Source organism: Thunnus maccoyii, unplaced genomic scaffold, assembly GCF_910596095.1.
Source record: "Thunnus maccoyii unplaced genomic scaffold, fThuMac1.1, whole genome shotgun sequence".
Classification (NCBI taxonomy): Eukaryota; Metazoa; Chordata; class Actinopteri; order Scombriformes; family Scombridae; genus Thunnus; species Thunnus maccoyii.
The window spans coordinates 2,324,403-2,341,053 of record NW_024757900.1 but is presented as its reverse complement, the minus strand read 5'-3'; the positions used below and the strand labels follow the sequence as shown (position 1 = coordinate 2,341,053).

The 16,651-nt window shown below is 39.2% G+C and overlaps 1 pseudogene; it reads left to right on the top strand.

Moving 5' to 3' along the window:
• The first annotated feature begins 1,610 nt into the window (after positions 1-1,610).
• On the top strand, positions 1,611-15,024 carry LOC121893584 (annotated as a pseudogene).
• The last annotated feature ends 1,627 nt before the right edge of the window (positions 15,025-16,651 follow it).

The following is a 16,651-nucleotide window of genomic DNA, read 5'->3' as shown; positions in this document are numbered from 1 at the left end:
TTTGGAGATGATCAGTGTGAGAGTCTTTTGACACACAATACTAACTACTTTCTCTCCGTGAGCACACCCCTCTGTTTATCACAGATAATTATGGATTATGAAATCAAAATATTGTTAACCTTAATCAATAATTCAGGCACCAACTGTAGGATCTGTGAGGAACACAGTTGATTATTTGCCATAATTATCAATTATCTAAGATAATTAACTAATTATAATAATTAATAGAATTATTAATATGAACCAACAAACACGGAGCACCACCCGGAAACCAGGACCAATAACCGAACAAGGTAATCTCATAAATGGGACTTCACCTAGAATGTTAATATCTGTGAGATATCAACATTCAAGGGTGAACAAAGAAGGGTTGAATTCAAGCTCTGAATCCTTCAATCAGCCACTTCTCACAATATGTTACACACAATAATGACAAAAGAACTTCTCTTTAAAGATATAACATTGTTTATTAAACTTAGCAAAATTAACAGTTAACAAATACTTCATTCAATAAACAGCTATTCTAAAATCTAATTCTACCAAACAAAACACAAACAGCTTTGCACAGAGTTGGACACTTGCAGGGGAATGCGTGTATGTATGTATGTATATATGTATATATATGTGTGTGTGTGTGTGTGTGTGTGTGTGTGTTAGTAGCAAGAGAGGATGGAGGGAAAGCGATCGTGAGAGGGAGAGAAGCGGCTCTTTTGTCCACAGAGAGCGCACGTACGGACGGCAGTCTGTAACGTACGTTGTCTGGTTTCTGATCGACAAATCAATTTACTTTCTCACTCACGGTGGCACAAAAGTAGCAGTAGTCCCGACCGGGAAAAACACAAAATAGTCTAGCGTGGTGAACACAACTAACAGGCAGCAAACTTAAAATACTCCTCAGAGTAAAGCAGAGAAAAATGGACTCGGCGGTCCGTCAACTCACACAACAAGAACAATAGCAATAAAGCTAAAAAGGCTAAATGCTAAACAACAGCAACTGATGCTGAAAAGAACACACAACTAACACTGCCTATGCCCAGACTTATGCCTCTTACTTGGTCGCTTCAGAAAGTGCGCAGGTTGTGTGTGTGTGTAGTCCGTCTTAATGTCCATCTTTGTTCTTGGCTCGGAGGCAGACGGTGCCGTTCTCGCACGTCGGCGAAAACACGGCAGCTGGCTCTGAGTGGAGTGGCGGAGAGAACAGCAAAGACGACTCGGCGAAGACGCGCAGGGCAGAGCCGGTCCACGTTATCCCGAAGTAACTTCATTTCCTCTTTCTCGGGGGAATTTGAGGACGCTGGTTGCAGCAGCGGTCTCTCTCGGGTCCAGGAATGTGTTCGGGTGAACACGGGCAAAGTCTCGTCTCGTCCGACGAGGGGAGTCTTCGATGAGGGGAAAACATGTTCGTGGGGTAGTCAAGCTAACTCACAGGGGAATAGGAGTTAACCCTAGCTCAGTGACATGGGAAAGACGTGTAGTTTGGGCGTGCTCGCTTATAAAGGGGTGGTGATGTCATGGCTGCGTCCTCAGGACGCTCCGCTGTGCAGGAGCGTCTCCGCCAATGAGGGACCGATGTTGACTGCTCCCTGCTGAGGTGTGAAAATCGCAAAGCATCCTTGGAAATGGAGTTTGCTCCACCCTCATGGCAGGTCCATTACAGTTTTAATACGGAGCTCCGGAACTCCAGCCTTCCTGAGTTTTTCCCTCATATAGGCTATAGTTTTTCTTAATCATTACTACAATATATGATTACATATGTAATAGTCTCCTCAGCCAAGTTAGAAAAAATATGTGCATGTATGAACAACAGCAATTGGAGAAGATGACAGGCAAAAAGTAATCATGTTAAATAATCATGATCTCAATATTGAACAAAAATGATTGTGATTATAATTTTTGCCATAATCAAGCACCCCTAAAAACAGCAAATTGTGATTTACATACACACACACACACACACACACACACACACACACACACACACACACACACACAGAGAGTTTAAATATGTATGTGATAAATTGTAAATATGTATGTAATGAATTGTTTTCTTTAAGAAACTCTTACTTGAACATTTTTCAGTGTGCTCCTAAAGTTATATGTATGCTCCTAATTTCTGTCATTTAGGAGCACATGTACTCCTTGAAAAAAAGTAAGGATTGAACACTGCTGTCAGATATGTAGAAGCATTAAGTAACTGGAGTGTGGTGCAGTCCAAGGGCTTCTGTCACAGGCAGTAGATGTTTACTTTACCCATCCCCCCCCTCCCATTCTCTCTCTCTCCCTCACAGTTGGAAGGAAAGATTTCAAAGTGATCTTCTTGTGAAATATCCTCATAAATCCCATAACTTTGGCCAAATCCTACATAAAAATATCATTTTTTTGTAGGAATTTTCGTCGCGAATCCATTGATACAGGTTTGAAAGTGGTGGGACTTATAGTTTAGACGCCAGATGCCCCAGTTTGGCACAAAGTCCATGCCCAGAATTTGCCTCCCCATTGGTTTACATTGTAAGGTGTAATGTCGCACTCCAACTTTCAGGGCTTACTAAATCAAAACCGTTCGAGTTATTACAAAGTTTTTAATAACTTTTGCTCAACACAGTGTGATAAGTCATGTATTAAAGTTTGAAGCCGATACCATTAACGCCCTAGGAGGAGATAGCATTTATTCAAGGTCCAAAATTGGCAAAAAATCGTATTTTGAAATTGACATTGCAGATTTCCTGTTGGATTTAGGTCAGGGGTGTCAGCGTATGATTTGTAGGTCTTGATGAGACGAATAATTGAGTTTTGGTTCGATCTCTCTACGACATTCCTACGGGCCGTGGTGGCCGTTTTAGATACATAGGTGGCGCTCTCGAGCACATTTTGGCACTTTGGGGTTTAATTTTTACATTTTATCAAATTTTTTACCATTCCTGATGTGCGTGCCAAATTTGGTGAGTTTTTGAGCATGTTTAGGGGGTCAAATTTAGAGTTAAAGTGGCGTAATAATAAAGAAGAAGAAAGAAACAAACGCACGAAAAACAATAGGGTCTTCGCCCTTTGGGCTCAGGCCCTAATAATAAAGAAACAAACACACGAAAAACAATAGGGTCTTCGCCCTTTGGGCTCAGGCCCTAATAATAATAATGAAACAAACGCACGAAAAACAATAGGGTCTTCGCCCTTTGGGCTCAGGCCCTAATAATTGAAGCTGCAAGCAGCGATGATCGGGCCCTCGCGTCCTTGCGTATTTCGGGGCGCGGTGCTGGTGAAGGGCTTCTGTCACGGGCATGTAGATGTACCCAGACATGGGCTGTTTTCAGACAGTGCAAGGGGAGATTAACGTCACTTCCTCAATCACCTATTCTGCCTGCTGCTGGATCTGCTGCATTGAAATGTCGTAGGGGGTGCTATGGAGCCAATTTGCATCACTGACTGAATATTATCATGTAGACGTGTTCAGGCCTGGACTGTTCTCAAATGTCAAGTTTCAGGCAGATCCGACCATGTTCACTAGAGTTATAGCAACTTCCTCTGTCATGGCGAAACATCAAAACTCAACGCCACGCCACGGCCACACGCTTCAATGATAACTAAATCTTTTGATAACTTTTGATCACACACTACTGTAGATGACACACACTGATTTTGAAGTCGTTACAACGAATTCTGTAGGAGGAGTTCGTTAAAATACAAGGTATGCGAAATGGCCAAAAAAACGTGAAAAATGACCACTTTTATCAAGATAGCCGACTTCCTGTAGGACTTACAATATGGCTTTAAGAGGCTTTTTTGTGCGTCTTGACATGATACATAAATCTCCCGAATTTCATTTTTCTACGTTAATCTGGAAGGCGGGGTTACAATTTTGAAATTTTCAAGGGGGCGCTGTTGAGCCATATTGTCACGTCTATGCAAATGACCTATCCAGGATTTTAACTGGTGTCGCTCCAGACATGTGTGCCAAGTTTTGTGACCGTACTCCCATCCCTTGTCCCTAAAATACAGCATCGTATTTCATGGCGAAGGATGTGTCGCCATGGCAACGGCGTTTGGTCATGGATCATGACCTGCTAAATGTAGCATCACCAAGGTCTTACATCTTAGCCGAGTCAATTTCAGGTGCATCGGCCAAATTTCCTAGGAGTAATACAACAAAGAACGACGCATGATACTTCCTGTTGCCAGTAGGTGGCGCTATGACTGTCACTAAATATGGGCCTGAAAATGTGTTCAGACCGAGACTCTTAACAAGAATATGAAATTCTGATGTAAAACTGTTTGGTGACCTCTGCCTGGTGAGTATCATTGGCACAGGCTGCAATGCTTTCTGTGTTAAGGTTTAATAAAAAGTCATTCTTCATTGCAGATGCCCCGTACGAAGTCCCACCGTCGTGCTCAGGCGGCCAAGCGGAGGATTGCGGAGCGGCAGTCTTGGACCCCTGGGCCACCCATCCCCGAGTTTGTTGCTCGTATGTATAATGTATTTTTGAAATGTTTCAATAAAATGTATCGATTTGCTAGGCATGGGTTGACATTCTTTACCATGATCAACGTTCTAACAGGGCGCGGTACTGGTTACCGCCATCGTGTGCGGAGATGGCGAACTTCGGAGGTGACCCACCGTCCCATCAAGTTCGTCACTCCAGCACAGCGTCCGGACCAGCAGGTATTTGTCTTTTTTTATTCAGAAGACAGTGATGAGTGTATGGAGTCATGGTTGGTGTCTTTGTTCTAACGCACTGTCTCTGTTGCAGCTGGTGTTCGTCGTTGGAGACTCTCACCTGCGGGCCATCGTGGACGGCTTTGTAAGTATGCCACAGGGATCTCTGTCTTTTTCTTTTCTCTCTGTTCCAGGTGGAGCGGCAGCTGACCTGAGGACAGAGGTGATGCATGCTTCCCTCCCGTGGACCCTGGACGTGGTCTGTGTGTGTGCCCCGAGCAACAACCTCACTGCCAGCAGGACCATTGGTGAGGCAGCGTTGGACTTTGGTGCTCTCCTGACCACTGTCTGCAGCCTCTGGCCCAAGGTGTGTATATTTTTGTGAAAAGTTACTGTCAGTATTTGCTTGGTCCTAAATGGTACATCTATTAAGCAAATGCTTATTTTAAGGACATAATTGTAATGTACTTTTTTCTCTGTAGGTGTTTGTGCTGGACTTCCCTCCACGCATCAACACTGATCCGGGCCTGCAGGACCTGCTGCGTTAGGAGTACCACCGTGTCACAGCACGCATGGGTATGTAAAGTTTTGGTCATGTGCAGCCGTAATCAATATACTGTAAATTTTAACACAAATGGTTAATACAGGTTTAAAGATTAGAAGAAGTAATCATGTTTCACTTCTCTGTCAGGTCTCCCATATGTGTCTGTGGCAGAGGACCTTTCTCTGCATCGGTTGGAGCTGTGGTGCCACGACGGTGTAAGTACAGCATACTTTGTTGTTGTGATATGTAACATGGAAGAGTTTTGTTTTGTCAGATGTCAGATAAACACATGTGATTGAAGTCTGCTGTTTGACTGTTTTTCAGGTGCACCTCAGCGACACCGATGGCATGCTGGTCATGGTGGAGCTGCTGTGGGATGCTGCGGTCCGCCAGCTGGTACCCCCTCCACCTGAGCCCCCAGTGTCTCCCCGGACGTCACCGCGTACCAGGGTTTCCCCCAGGCTGGTTGTGACGGGAAACGTCCCCGTGCCTTGTCACAGTGACCCCTGGGAGTGGACAGTTGTTGGACGGGAGTGCAAGGCTTTGTGGTGATCCTCAAGAACTCATCATTCACCTTGAAAAAAATAGGACAAAAAAGCCATTTATTTATTGTTTGTTATTACTCTCATTTAAAGTTGCAGGGCTATAACAAATATGAGTTTCAAATTTACATCATTAATTACCATGGATAAATAAAAACAGTCAACAGGGTAGAAGTAAATAATTAATCAACTCACATTTCTGTAATTTAGGCACACACACACACACACACACACACACACACAGACGCACACAGGAACACGTGTATGCGCAGTTAACTGCTCGGGCTAAGCCTGCCTTACGCCTGGGATACACTGGATGCGTGAGCAGCGCGTGTGTCGCTGAAGTGCTGCGTCTCTCACGCTTGCAGCGTCCACACTGGGAGCGTGTCTGCTGCGGCGCTTCTGCCACTGGCCCTATCTTTCTCGTTTTCCCTGTCTATTTCTGCTGAGAACCACGCGCGTCACGCGGAGAAAATACGCGAGACCTTGAATCTCTAGATGAAGCGACGCAGCAGCACGCGCGACCCAGTCAACAGCGCTGCCACCCAGCTGATAGCGCGCGATGTCCAATTCGACAGCGGCGCCACCCAGCTGATAGCGCAATTAGACAGAAATTCAATCGTCTCTCTTAAATCAGAAGTAAGAAGACACTTTGGAAATAAGTGAAGATCTAAGGCGGGGGAAATTTATATTATTAATATTAATGTGTGCCCTCAAGTCTCTTGATCAGTTGTACCATCATGGATGATCTCAGAACCTGAAGTCGATCTATGCACACTGAATAATAACAAAAGATAGAAATTAGGAGATATAGTCAAGGAAGTTAAGTCTCATCTGCAACAAGGACGGAGTTCATATTTACAGAACACAAATGGATCAAAGGATCCAGAGAGCGGGAAAGTGGCATTTGGAGTGACCATTCCTTGAATTAAGAATTAAAAACAGACATATCAGATGTCAGTATTCACAGCAGAGATGTTGGCAATATTAATGTGCACTTTGGTGAATAGAGGACAATAAACAAGACAACTCAGTCAGTAAGAGAAATCAAATCCAAGTCCAGACCTGATATATTGGCCGAGATTTATCAAACATTGTACAAAAAAAAAAAAAAAAAAACCTGTAAGAGAACATAGGCTATGGTTTATGTCATTTCAATGTAGACACACGCAGGGTCGCTATTCTGTCTGGAGGAAGCCCTGCATTGTCTGGTAGAAGAGAAGAGAAAAACTTGTATAATAATAAATCTACTCAAGTCCTCCCATAGCCTTTTGGTATAACTCTAATTTAGCCTGATCTCGTAAATGGTCACATGGTGTAGTAATTAATTTTATGCAACGGCATCTGCACTGCAACATGTCTCAAGAATAAAACATGAGACGCTACTTTCGCTGAAAAGAAAGTTGGAAAAGAAGCCGATGAGCCCTGCTAACCCAATATATCATTCATAAAAAAGTAGAATATTGAGTTATAACTGACTTCTCAGGTGCCATACTGTAAAACTCATTTAGTTTCATTTACATGTCACTAGATGGAGACAGAGACCGTGTGTTCGCATCGAAGACTAGCAAGCAGGCTTACTGTAAACCAAATTATTATTCCCTTTATGGCGAAGGCATGATTCGCCCTACTCTGCCTCTGATTGGCTAGTACTCGGTGCCTTGGTTGGTTGGGTTGGTTAATTTTAGGCATGAGGAGTGAGATTAGTTAGGGTTAGGATAAAAATATCAGGGTCAAACCAATCAGAGGCAGAGTAGGGCGGGTCATGACTTGGCTAAAAATATCACTTACTGTAATTCCTTCTTCATAAATAAAAAATGGCTGGAACCAACTCAAAATGACCAAGAGACATTGGAGTAGCTATAACTAGTGATTTTATGAGACCAGACTACAGCAAGGTAAAACACAATTTGTTGTTAGTAAATTTACTAACTGAAGTTTGTAAATTACGAAGTACGTACGAAGAAAAATAGTGAGTTTTGGTTGGACAGTGATAGGAGTTATATTGCTGGAATCTGTGGCATCTCAGGATTCATGTGATGTATCGTTTGTGTGGATAGCATAAAATGAAAAACATCAGGAGCGCCATGTGACAGAGGATGCTTTTGGTAGTAAAAAAAAAAAAAGTTATTTCAAAGAAATTTACTGTATTATTTTACAGTTTTTTTTTGTTATGTTATTTCTACATTAAGTGTAAATGCCATAAAAACACAGTAAATTATTTTTATTAAAAATATTCACCATAAATTAAAGGCTGTAATCTATAATTAAAATAATGGAATATTACAGTTTTTTTTAACAGGATTATTCAATTACTTAATGGTCTTGAATGTTAAATTACACTGAATCCTATGTAAAACTACAAAAAATACACATCCTATTACTGAATGTAAAATTAAGGCAACTTTTTGTTTTTTTACAGCAAAACTTTAAATTTAATGTAAAAAAAAAATGTAAAAAAAATAAAATAAAATAAATTAAAAAATAGTAAAAAAAAAAACAACAACATAAAAAGTCAGCAGCAAAAGTTGCCAAACAGCGTCAAATAATAGTAAAAAATCCTTTTGTTATTCTACAGAGAATTAAAAAAAAAAAAATACAGATATTTACTGTAGAGATAATCTGCATTTTTGCAGTCCAACTGTTGTAAAATAAAAAGAAAAATTCATTATAAAATATTGCTAGAATGTATAAATCTGCACAAAAAAAGAAAAACATTGAAGCAATACCTTAAAATTACCTAATTTAAATAAAGGCTTGTTTTATACAGTATTCTTTTGTAAATTCATAGAATTATCCAATTTATCCTTAAGAATGTCACTTCAAAGCACATATTTCTGGATGTAAAACACAAAAACGTTATGTAAAGTTATATTCAAATTACCCTCCTTTAACACCCATTAATGGTATCTTGAGAGTTTTAGGCTTTAATTGTATGTGATTATCTCATCTATTTACAGTAAATTCCAGGTAAATATTGCTTTTATACTGTTCAAAAAATAGGATCATGTGAAAATGGCTTACAAAAACATAATTTTAATGATCATTACTTTATATAAACATTATTTGAAAGTAATTACAAGCAACTATCCAATATATCTACAGACTTTTACAATTAATGTATGGGATTTACTGTATATAAATAGTATTTGACAGTAATTACAATTAACTATCCAATATATCCATCTGAAACTCTTCTTCAGAGGGAATTTTTTCATATATTGTGGTCTTGATGCACAGCATATTGGTCATGAGATGTGTGTTTGTTGTATCCTATGTCCTATCCTGGTTGTTGAGACTGAAAGATCTCTTAATGATTGACATTGACAATTATGTCCCTTGCCTGTTTGTAATAATGTAGACATGAATAAATCACAGATGTTGGTATAGTGGTCTGCCAACTCCTAGCAGTAGAGTAGGGCTTGTATTTAGCTTAGCAGTTATATGAAGAGGGGTTAACAGCGGTACTGAGACAGGTAGGACCAACCATGCCTTTTTAAGCACTGTAGGAGCCTTTCAACTATCCTGAACATGAACCCTCACTGCATGGCCTCAGCCACTCCGCAGTTCAACAAGACAACCCACAAGCAAGGGCTCTTCTAAGTATAGTTGGATCAATCAATGCAATCATTGTTACAGATTGTACACAGTTGATATACCTTCAAAAATATCATGTATTCATACAGTTAAAGCCCAACTATGGGAATTTTGTCTGTTTTTTGAGCATCACGCAACCCCCGCAAAATGAGTTGTTTCACCATCAGAATTTGATCCGTTTGGTCCAAACATTTGAAAGTCTAGAAGAGCCACATAATTAAATTATTTTGTCCCCATTCAAGTTAGCCGAGAACTAACTGGAAGCTTGTCACTCAGACAGCGGAAGTCTGGATCGCATGCTCTGCCCTTAGAGCATGCACAGTATGCATTCATCTAACCAGCACAAGAATGTTGCCACCGACATAAGATCAAAACATCTATATAATGGCAAATATGAGAGATTTATCTGGCAGTTATAGGCTTCATCAGCATTGTGTGAACTCTGGTGTCTTGTTTTTTTATGAATATGTGTATTATTGATGTCTATGCATTTGTATGCTCTATGGAGGTTTTGCATTTTTTGTATAAACCTATTGGTCTCTTATCTGAGTGTTGCAGTCACAGAATATTTAGTGTGTAAATCGAGCACTTATTTGGCTGTTTTCTTACCATTACTTATTAGATAGATTTCTTGTTACTAATTTTCTTATTTATATGTATTTGCATTATCTATGGAGGTTTTGCACATGATTGGTCTACATTTTTTTCGTTAGCATAGCATGTAAATCTATCGGTCACTTATTTTGCTGTTACTATCACATGTGTGATATATAGAGTAGATCACTCAATATATTATATATATATATATATATATATATATATATATATATATATATATATATAGGGGTCACACCCATAATTGTGTCAGTAACACTGAGGAAAGCCTAGTGCTAGAAACGTGTCTGTATTTTGCTGCTGTGCATCATTAAAAAAGTAATACACACTTATTTGTGAGGGCTGACGACTTGTTTTTTGTTATCATACATATTGACATGTGCAACATGCTTATTTTAAAAAAGATAAGTAATTTCATTTCAAAAACTGAAGGTAGCTATAATAAAGGCTGTAAATCCACTTTAAAAATGTTGCAAGCTGTCTCCCAATACATTACGTTAGACCACAACTTGAAATTGCATATGTACCATCCATGAGTTTTTTCCTTTTAAAGGTGCAATCATTTGTAGATCTAATTTTTCTTCTCTAAATATTAAGACCCAAACAGTCAGTCTATGTTCAACTAAATTCAAAGCCCTCATTGCAGTCCTACTGCTCCCTGAAATCATTAGGTCACTCCAACATTTCTACAGGTCGAAGTGAACAAAGAGCAAAAAGCAGAGACAATATAAGGTGAATAAAGAGGGACCTCAATATGAGTAAAGCTTTACAACGGTTTACAAATGTTTTTGGGGGGTTTTTTTTAGCAATAGGTGAGAGATGTATGAAAGACTAGGATTTGATGCTAGGACTCAACAGTTCAAGCAAGGCTTGAGCTTTGATAATATGAGTAATATGGGGGTGAAGGGATGTAAGACATGGATGTAAGACCGTAAAATTGTTGAAAAAAACATATAAATTTAAACATAGAAAATGTCTCTATCTGTGCCTCAGACAGATCAAGAAAATGCGCGCAGATTCAAATGAATGTTGTACAATCATTGGATGAATCATGCCGTGGGGAGATGATCTTGACCAATGATATTGTTTCAGTTCTGGGGGTGGGTCCTCCCGGCGTGATTCATCCAATGACTGCGCAACATTCAACTGTTTGAGTATACGCACACTTTGTTCACCTCTGTCTGAAGCGCAGAGACTACAGAGAGACAATTTCTCTAGATAACGTCACGCAAATCATTCACCAAGCCTGTTGATTTGAGGATGATGATTCACATTCAGCTTTCACTAAAGGTAAAGTAACTTAATCATTTTGTTCTTCTTCATGTGAAGTTTCATATAAAGAGAGATATGAACTGAACTTGTCATGAGTTGAGGTAACACCAAGGGCAGCAGAAAAGGAAAGTAAGATAGCAATGCTAAGTTAGAATTTTAAAATGTATGTGGAATCAGTAGTGCTAACATTAGCATTACTTTTTGTATGCACTAAGCAAGTCTGTGTGGCGTCAGATAACATAACGTTATGCCAGTCCTGATGAAGCCATTAAGGTTAGCCTTGAATCAGAATCTCATATCATCATAGTAATGTTAAATAAGTTACATTTGTCAGTTGACAAATTACATGTTTAAGCTCCAATTCTGTCCTGTGTAAATAAATAAAAACTGTGGCAAGTTGTGACCTGAGAAAGACTTTGAGTGTAAGCTAGTATGCTAGTGTTAATAAGTTTAGCCAGTTAGCTAAGTTACTAATACTATTAATTAAAGAAACATTAGACCGCCCAGCTGCTCCCATTTACTGCTAGTAAAACGTCACCAGTAACCTGCTGCCTACCAACTAAGTTAGTGTTGGTGTGTGTGTTCCTCGACTTTGCAGCAGCAATAACTAACAATAATAACAATCAAATAGCAATATAGCAGCACAGTAACAGCCATATAGCATTTAAAAAAGAAACACAATGCAGTAAGAGTTATAGTGTGGTAGTGATATGTATAGTGTAGTGTGTGTAAACTGCTGTGTGAGTGTGTGTGTAATGTGCAGATAGGCAATTAGTGTTCATTTTTCATGAGCCTGGTTGTCTAGTGGAAAAAACTGTCTCGGAGCCTGCTGGTCCGGACTTTTAGGCCGCGGTACCGTTTACCAGATGGCAAAAGCTGAAACAATCCGTAGTTCGGGTTAGAAATACAGTTGTAATACACTTAGAAAATAATAGAATACCTCAAAATATTTATGTTTTAATGTAATGTTAGTATATCAATATGTCACAAATTTATTGATAAAATAAGTATTTTAATCATGATAATTACTATTTGAACTTTGCTTCCCCCAGCCTCTTCCTGAATTGTTTTGCATCGCTGGCATGGTTTTCCCAGGCACAGCCTTACATATGGCCTGCATGGTTATTGAAAGGCTCCAGGCCTCAACATCCCCATGGTCATACCCAGCCTCACCACCCTGCAGGAGGGCGTTCTCAGCCAGGGGAAAGCCAAGTGGAGTTTAAGGAACTGCTTCTGGGTGCTACACTGCGTGACCGAGGCCTACTGTCTGTTTACCAGGTGTGTGCACTAGCTCACTCATTATATAGATCAGTGGCTAAACTGCACTATCACGCTGGAACTATTGCATGACATTGGGCTAGGTAGAGAGAGCACGATGAAAACTGGAGGAAACTCGGATCATGTCAACACTAAGGCACCTCAGAAGCGCTGTGTGTAAACATTTTGGATTTTACTCTATCAATGGCAAAATTATCAATAAAGATAAGGCTGTTTGCCAACTTTGTATGAAGCAACTACTTTACAATAACATTAACACAACAACAAATGGGGTCACCTGTTAGCTTCTCACTCAAGCAAGGCTAAAGAATCAGAGCACCAGCAGCTACACAACCTCGCCTAACTTCCTTTTTTTTTGCCTATAAGTTACATAACGCTGATGTTCTGTATAATTTGAATTAATTCCATAGCACTGTGAATTCATTCAAACTTTATTTTGGGAAAAAGTGACAGCCCTAGCACATATGCTGCACAGGAGATGGACCTGCTATTCTGCTGCTCTCTTCTTTTTAAGCTTCAAGTCTATTTTCTCCCAACCCTGCGTGTCAGTGAAGCATGGATATGCATACTTTGACTGCTATGTAAATAAACTATATATTCACAGTTAAGAAATCCATACATAATTATGTACTAATTTTGGCCATCTGCACCAAGATTTCAGTTTCTATCGATAGGCTAGATGATCAGTAATTTTGAGAATTTTCACTGTATTGATGATAGCAATTAATCATGTTATTTTACATATAATGTGTATATTTGTTGTTTGTTGTTCTTTTGTTTTAAGCTGTATATTCTGCATAATTCAATCACTGTATTGCAAGTCAAAAACTGAAAATCACTCTCTTGCCTAAGGCTTGTGAAAAATACTGCACCAGAGTTTTAACTGGTTCCAAATGTAGAGACTACTACATCACTCTAAATTAAGCATCCCAACACAGGATATTAGTCAGTTTTACAAATGGTTTTAAGATTTTGTTGATCACATTTAAAGAACAGCTTGATCTGGCCCCAACCCTAATTTCAGACCTTTTTAAACCCTTAATGTCCCTGCACTAAAAGAGGCTAGGCTTGATCATGCTCAATTTCTGTTCAAGCGGCAAACAGCACTCCTTTAGAGCTGCATCCTCATGGCTCCCCTCTGCCATTGCTGTGAGGGTAGGAGGCAAAGTTGACATTGTGTGTACATTGAAAAAAATACAGGCAACAACATTGCCACCTGTTGGTGTGGTTAGGGTTAGGGTTAGGGTTAGGGTGTGTCGGCACTTCTAAGAGCATGATACATATTTTCTATTTTTGTATTCTCAGGACAAGGCTTGCTGAGGCTCATTGCAGAGGATCACAGCCATCGTTGGAATTCTGAAAGGAAGTGGGTGACTTTCAATCTGCCATATGAACTTTAGACTTTTTTTAGCATGCAGATTCACATCTGTATGTTAATACTGATAATGTATTAGCTTATTTGTTTGTTTCTGGAAGGACTTTAGCTCCTGTTTTTGAATTTAGCCCCTATTTCCATGGCCAAGGAAAGTTCAGTCAATATTTGTCAGGGGTGGGGGACTCAAGTCTCATGACTGGATACAAGTCACAAATTTGAGGACTTGCGACCTGTGTCCAGTCTTTTGACTTGAGGCAGATGACAAGAAAAGACTTGACAGTTTTTATTTGGCTGAATCGCCCATTTGCATTATTGTAGATATTGAGCATGAACAGTTAACTTTTTGAGACATGATAGGGTGACTTCTAATGTAGCTTTTGTCTAGCAGGACCTAGAAAATGATGCAAGACAGGATTGAGCTGAAAGCTTGTTGAAAGCATTTTCCCATACCTGCGCTGAGCTTGAGTTGAGCTTAATATTACCAGACCATTTCTGATTTAGACAAGAAAGCATATGAATTGACAGCTTTTCATGACAGAGCTTCATTATTCTCTTTGAGGTCCCTCACGAGTTCAAAGTCAATGTAACTCAACTACAGCAGAATGGTCTCTCCCTCTCTCCAGTCAATTGTGTGACAAATGCAATCCTTCAAGATCAGGCAAACAAGATGGTATTTTTCCTTGATGATGCTTGACGTTTGAACAATTTCAGTGTTCTAAATGAATGGATGTATTAGTCTACACAATCCACGGCAGAAAAAAGTAATCATCAGATAGAATACTGTTTCGTTGCGCAAGCGCCAAATGTGGGTAGATTTTCCATTTGGCTAGTAAATATACCAAAATAGTCATGTGTTGCAGGCAGAGACTAAGGCCGATGCTGGGCTGTAGTATAACTTGGAGTTTTTCTATTTGTGCACTTTACAACTACAACAAAGCGTGATATGTAGCTTACAGTCCACCAGCATATTTTTGCTGCTGTTGAAACCCACTAGCTTTGTGCTAACTACTGCAACTGAAGGAAGTTCCTCTTCTTCTACTACTTCTGCTTCAAAACTCTCACCTTACTCAAAGGCACAACCTGGTGACAGAAGTCATACAACATATCCACAAACATTAATACTGCATAAAATACAAAATTATGAACACTAGATCCTGGAAAATATGTTAGATCAGATTATTTATTTTTGTTTTCTTAGTTAATTAATTTAAAGTCAATCTATTAAAAAAACAAAACAAAAAAAAAAAACAAGGTATGAACCGAACCAACTTGAGTCTAAACACAGTGACTTAGGACTTGCTTGAGCCTTTAAGATTAAGACTTGAGACTTGCTTGTGACTTGCACATGTCATCCCACTTCTGATATTTGTGAACATGAACTACTTTCTCCCAAGGCCACAAACCAGAGACGTGAGACTCAAATTTTTGATGCCATCCGGAATAAAGTCTGGAGCTGCTTCATAGACAATGAATGTGAAACTAATTTTGTAGTAATTTTTAAATACCCAAGTAAGCTTTATTATATAGTGACCTTTCATATCTGAAAAAGAAAATGTACCTGTATACTAGGGTTGGGTGATGTCTACAGAATTGGCATATGACGATGTCCACAGTGAAACATCGTAATGGACAATGATATTGAGTGGGATAAATTACTGCATTTTGCTGTCATTAATGGATGCACTAAGTTTCTCTTCTCTTCTCTGTTTCACCGCGGGTGTGGCTGATTGATCCTTGCATATGTTAGTGTGTGTACTCTCGGCGGAGCCGAGGAGAGACAGTGAACCACGTGAAGTACTTGAGTTGACAACAACTACAGTCGTTGCATTACTGTAAGTACAATAAATAATTTAATCCATGCAAAAGATGGACAGACAATGGGGGGGCTTTTAAAACACGATGTTACAATGGTAGAGGCTCAGTGGTTGATGACCGTCAGCCATTGGCGATGGACGATGGCATTGCCCATTGGCCCAACCCTACCGTATACTCAGAACATCCCCTTGGGTGTTCTCAGTGTCATCTATAACATCTTTCTCAATTCATTGTTTTTGGAAAAGTTCCAGACATTATCAGATGACATCACAAATTTGAATTTTAGCAAAATAATTTTTGGATTTGGGAGAGATTTGTTCATGTTCACTAACATTTTGAACCATCTTAAAGCATGGGAATATAACATGATACACATATATATCACATAACATGTATGAATTTCTCAATTGGCCATAGTTTCCCTTTTGCTATACTGCAACATGCAAGACATTGTACTGATAAAAGGTACAAAACTGTTTTTGCTTCCATTTATGTCTGTTGAAGTAATCTGAATGAGAAAAAAATAAATATATTCTAGTAAAGTATGCTGTTTGAGCTCTTATTGGGTTGATCAGCTTCAGACCCACATTATAATTCAATATGGCTGTTTATTGGTTTATTAATTCTGAAACTTTAAGGATAACACTGTAAAAATAGTGAATTACTTTGTAAAGCAAGCAGTAAAAGGTATTTTTAGGATACATTATTAAACATCTTGAAATCTCATACACCTAAAATGGGGATCTGCATTGAATGGATTCTAAAATGGCAGTAGACAAATGTTTATAATGATTCAGTGTAAAAGAAGTTGATATAATGGTACTTGTACATAGACCTTCTGGTTTTTGTACATTCAGAACCCCATACATTAATGTGAAATGTCTGTAGATATATTGGGGAGTTGCTTGCAATTACTGTAAAATAATCATGTGAAGTAAACCCCATACATCGACCCATATTGTCCA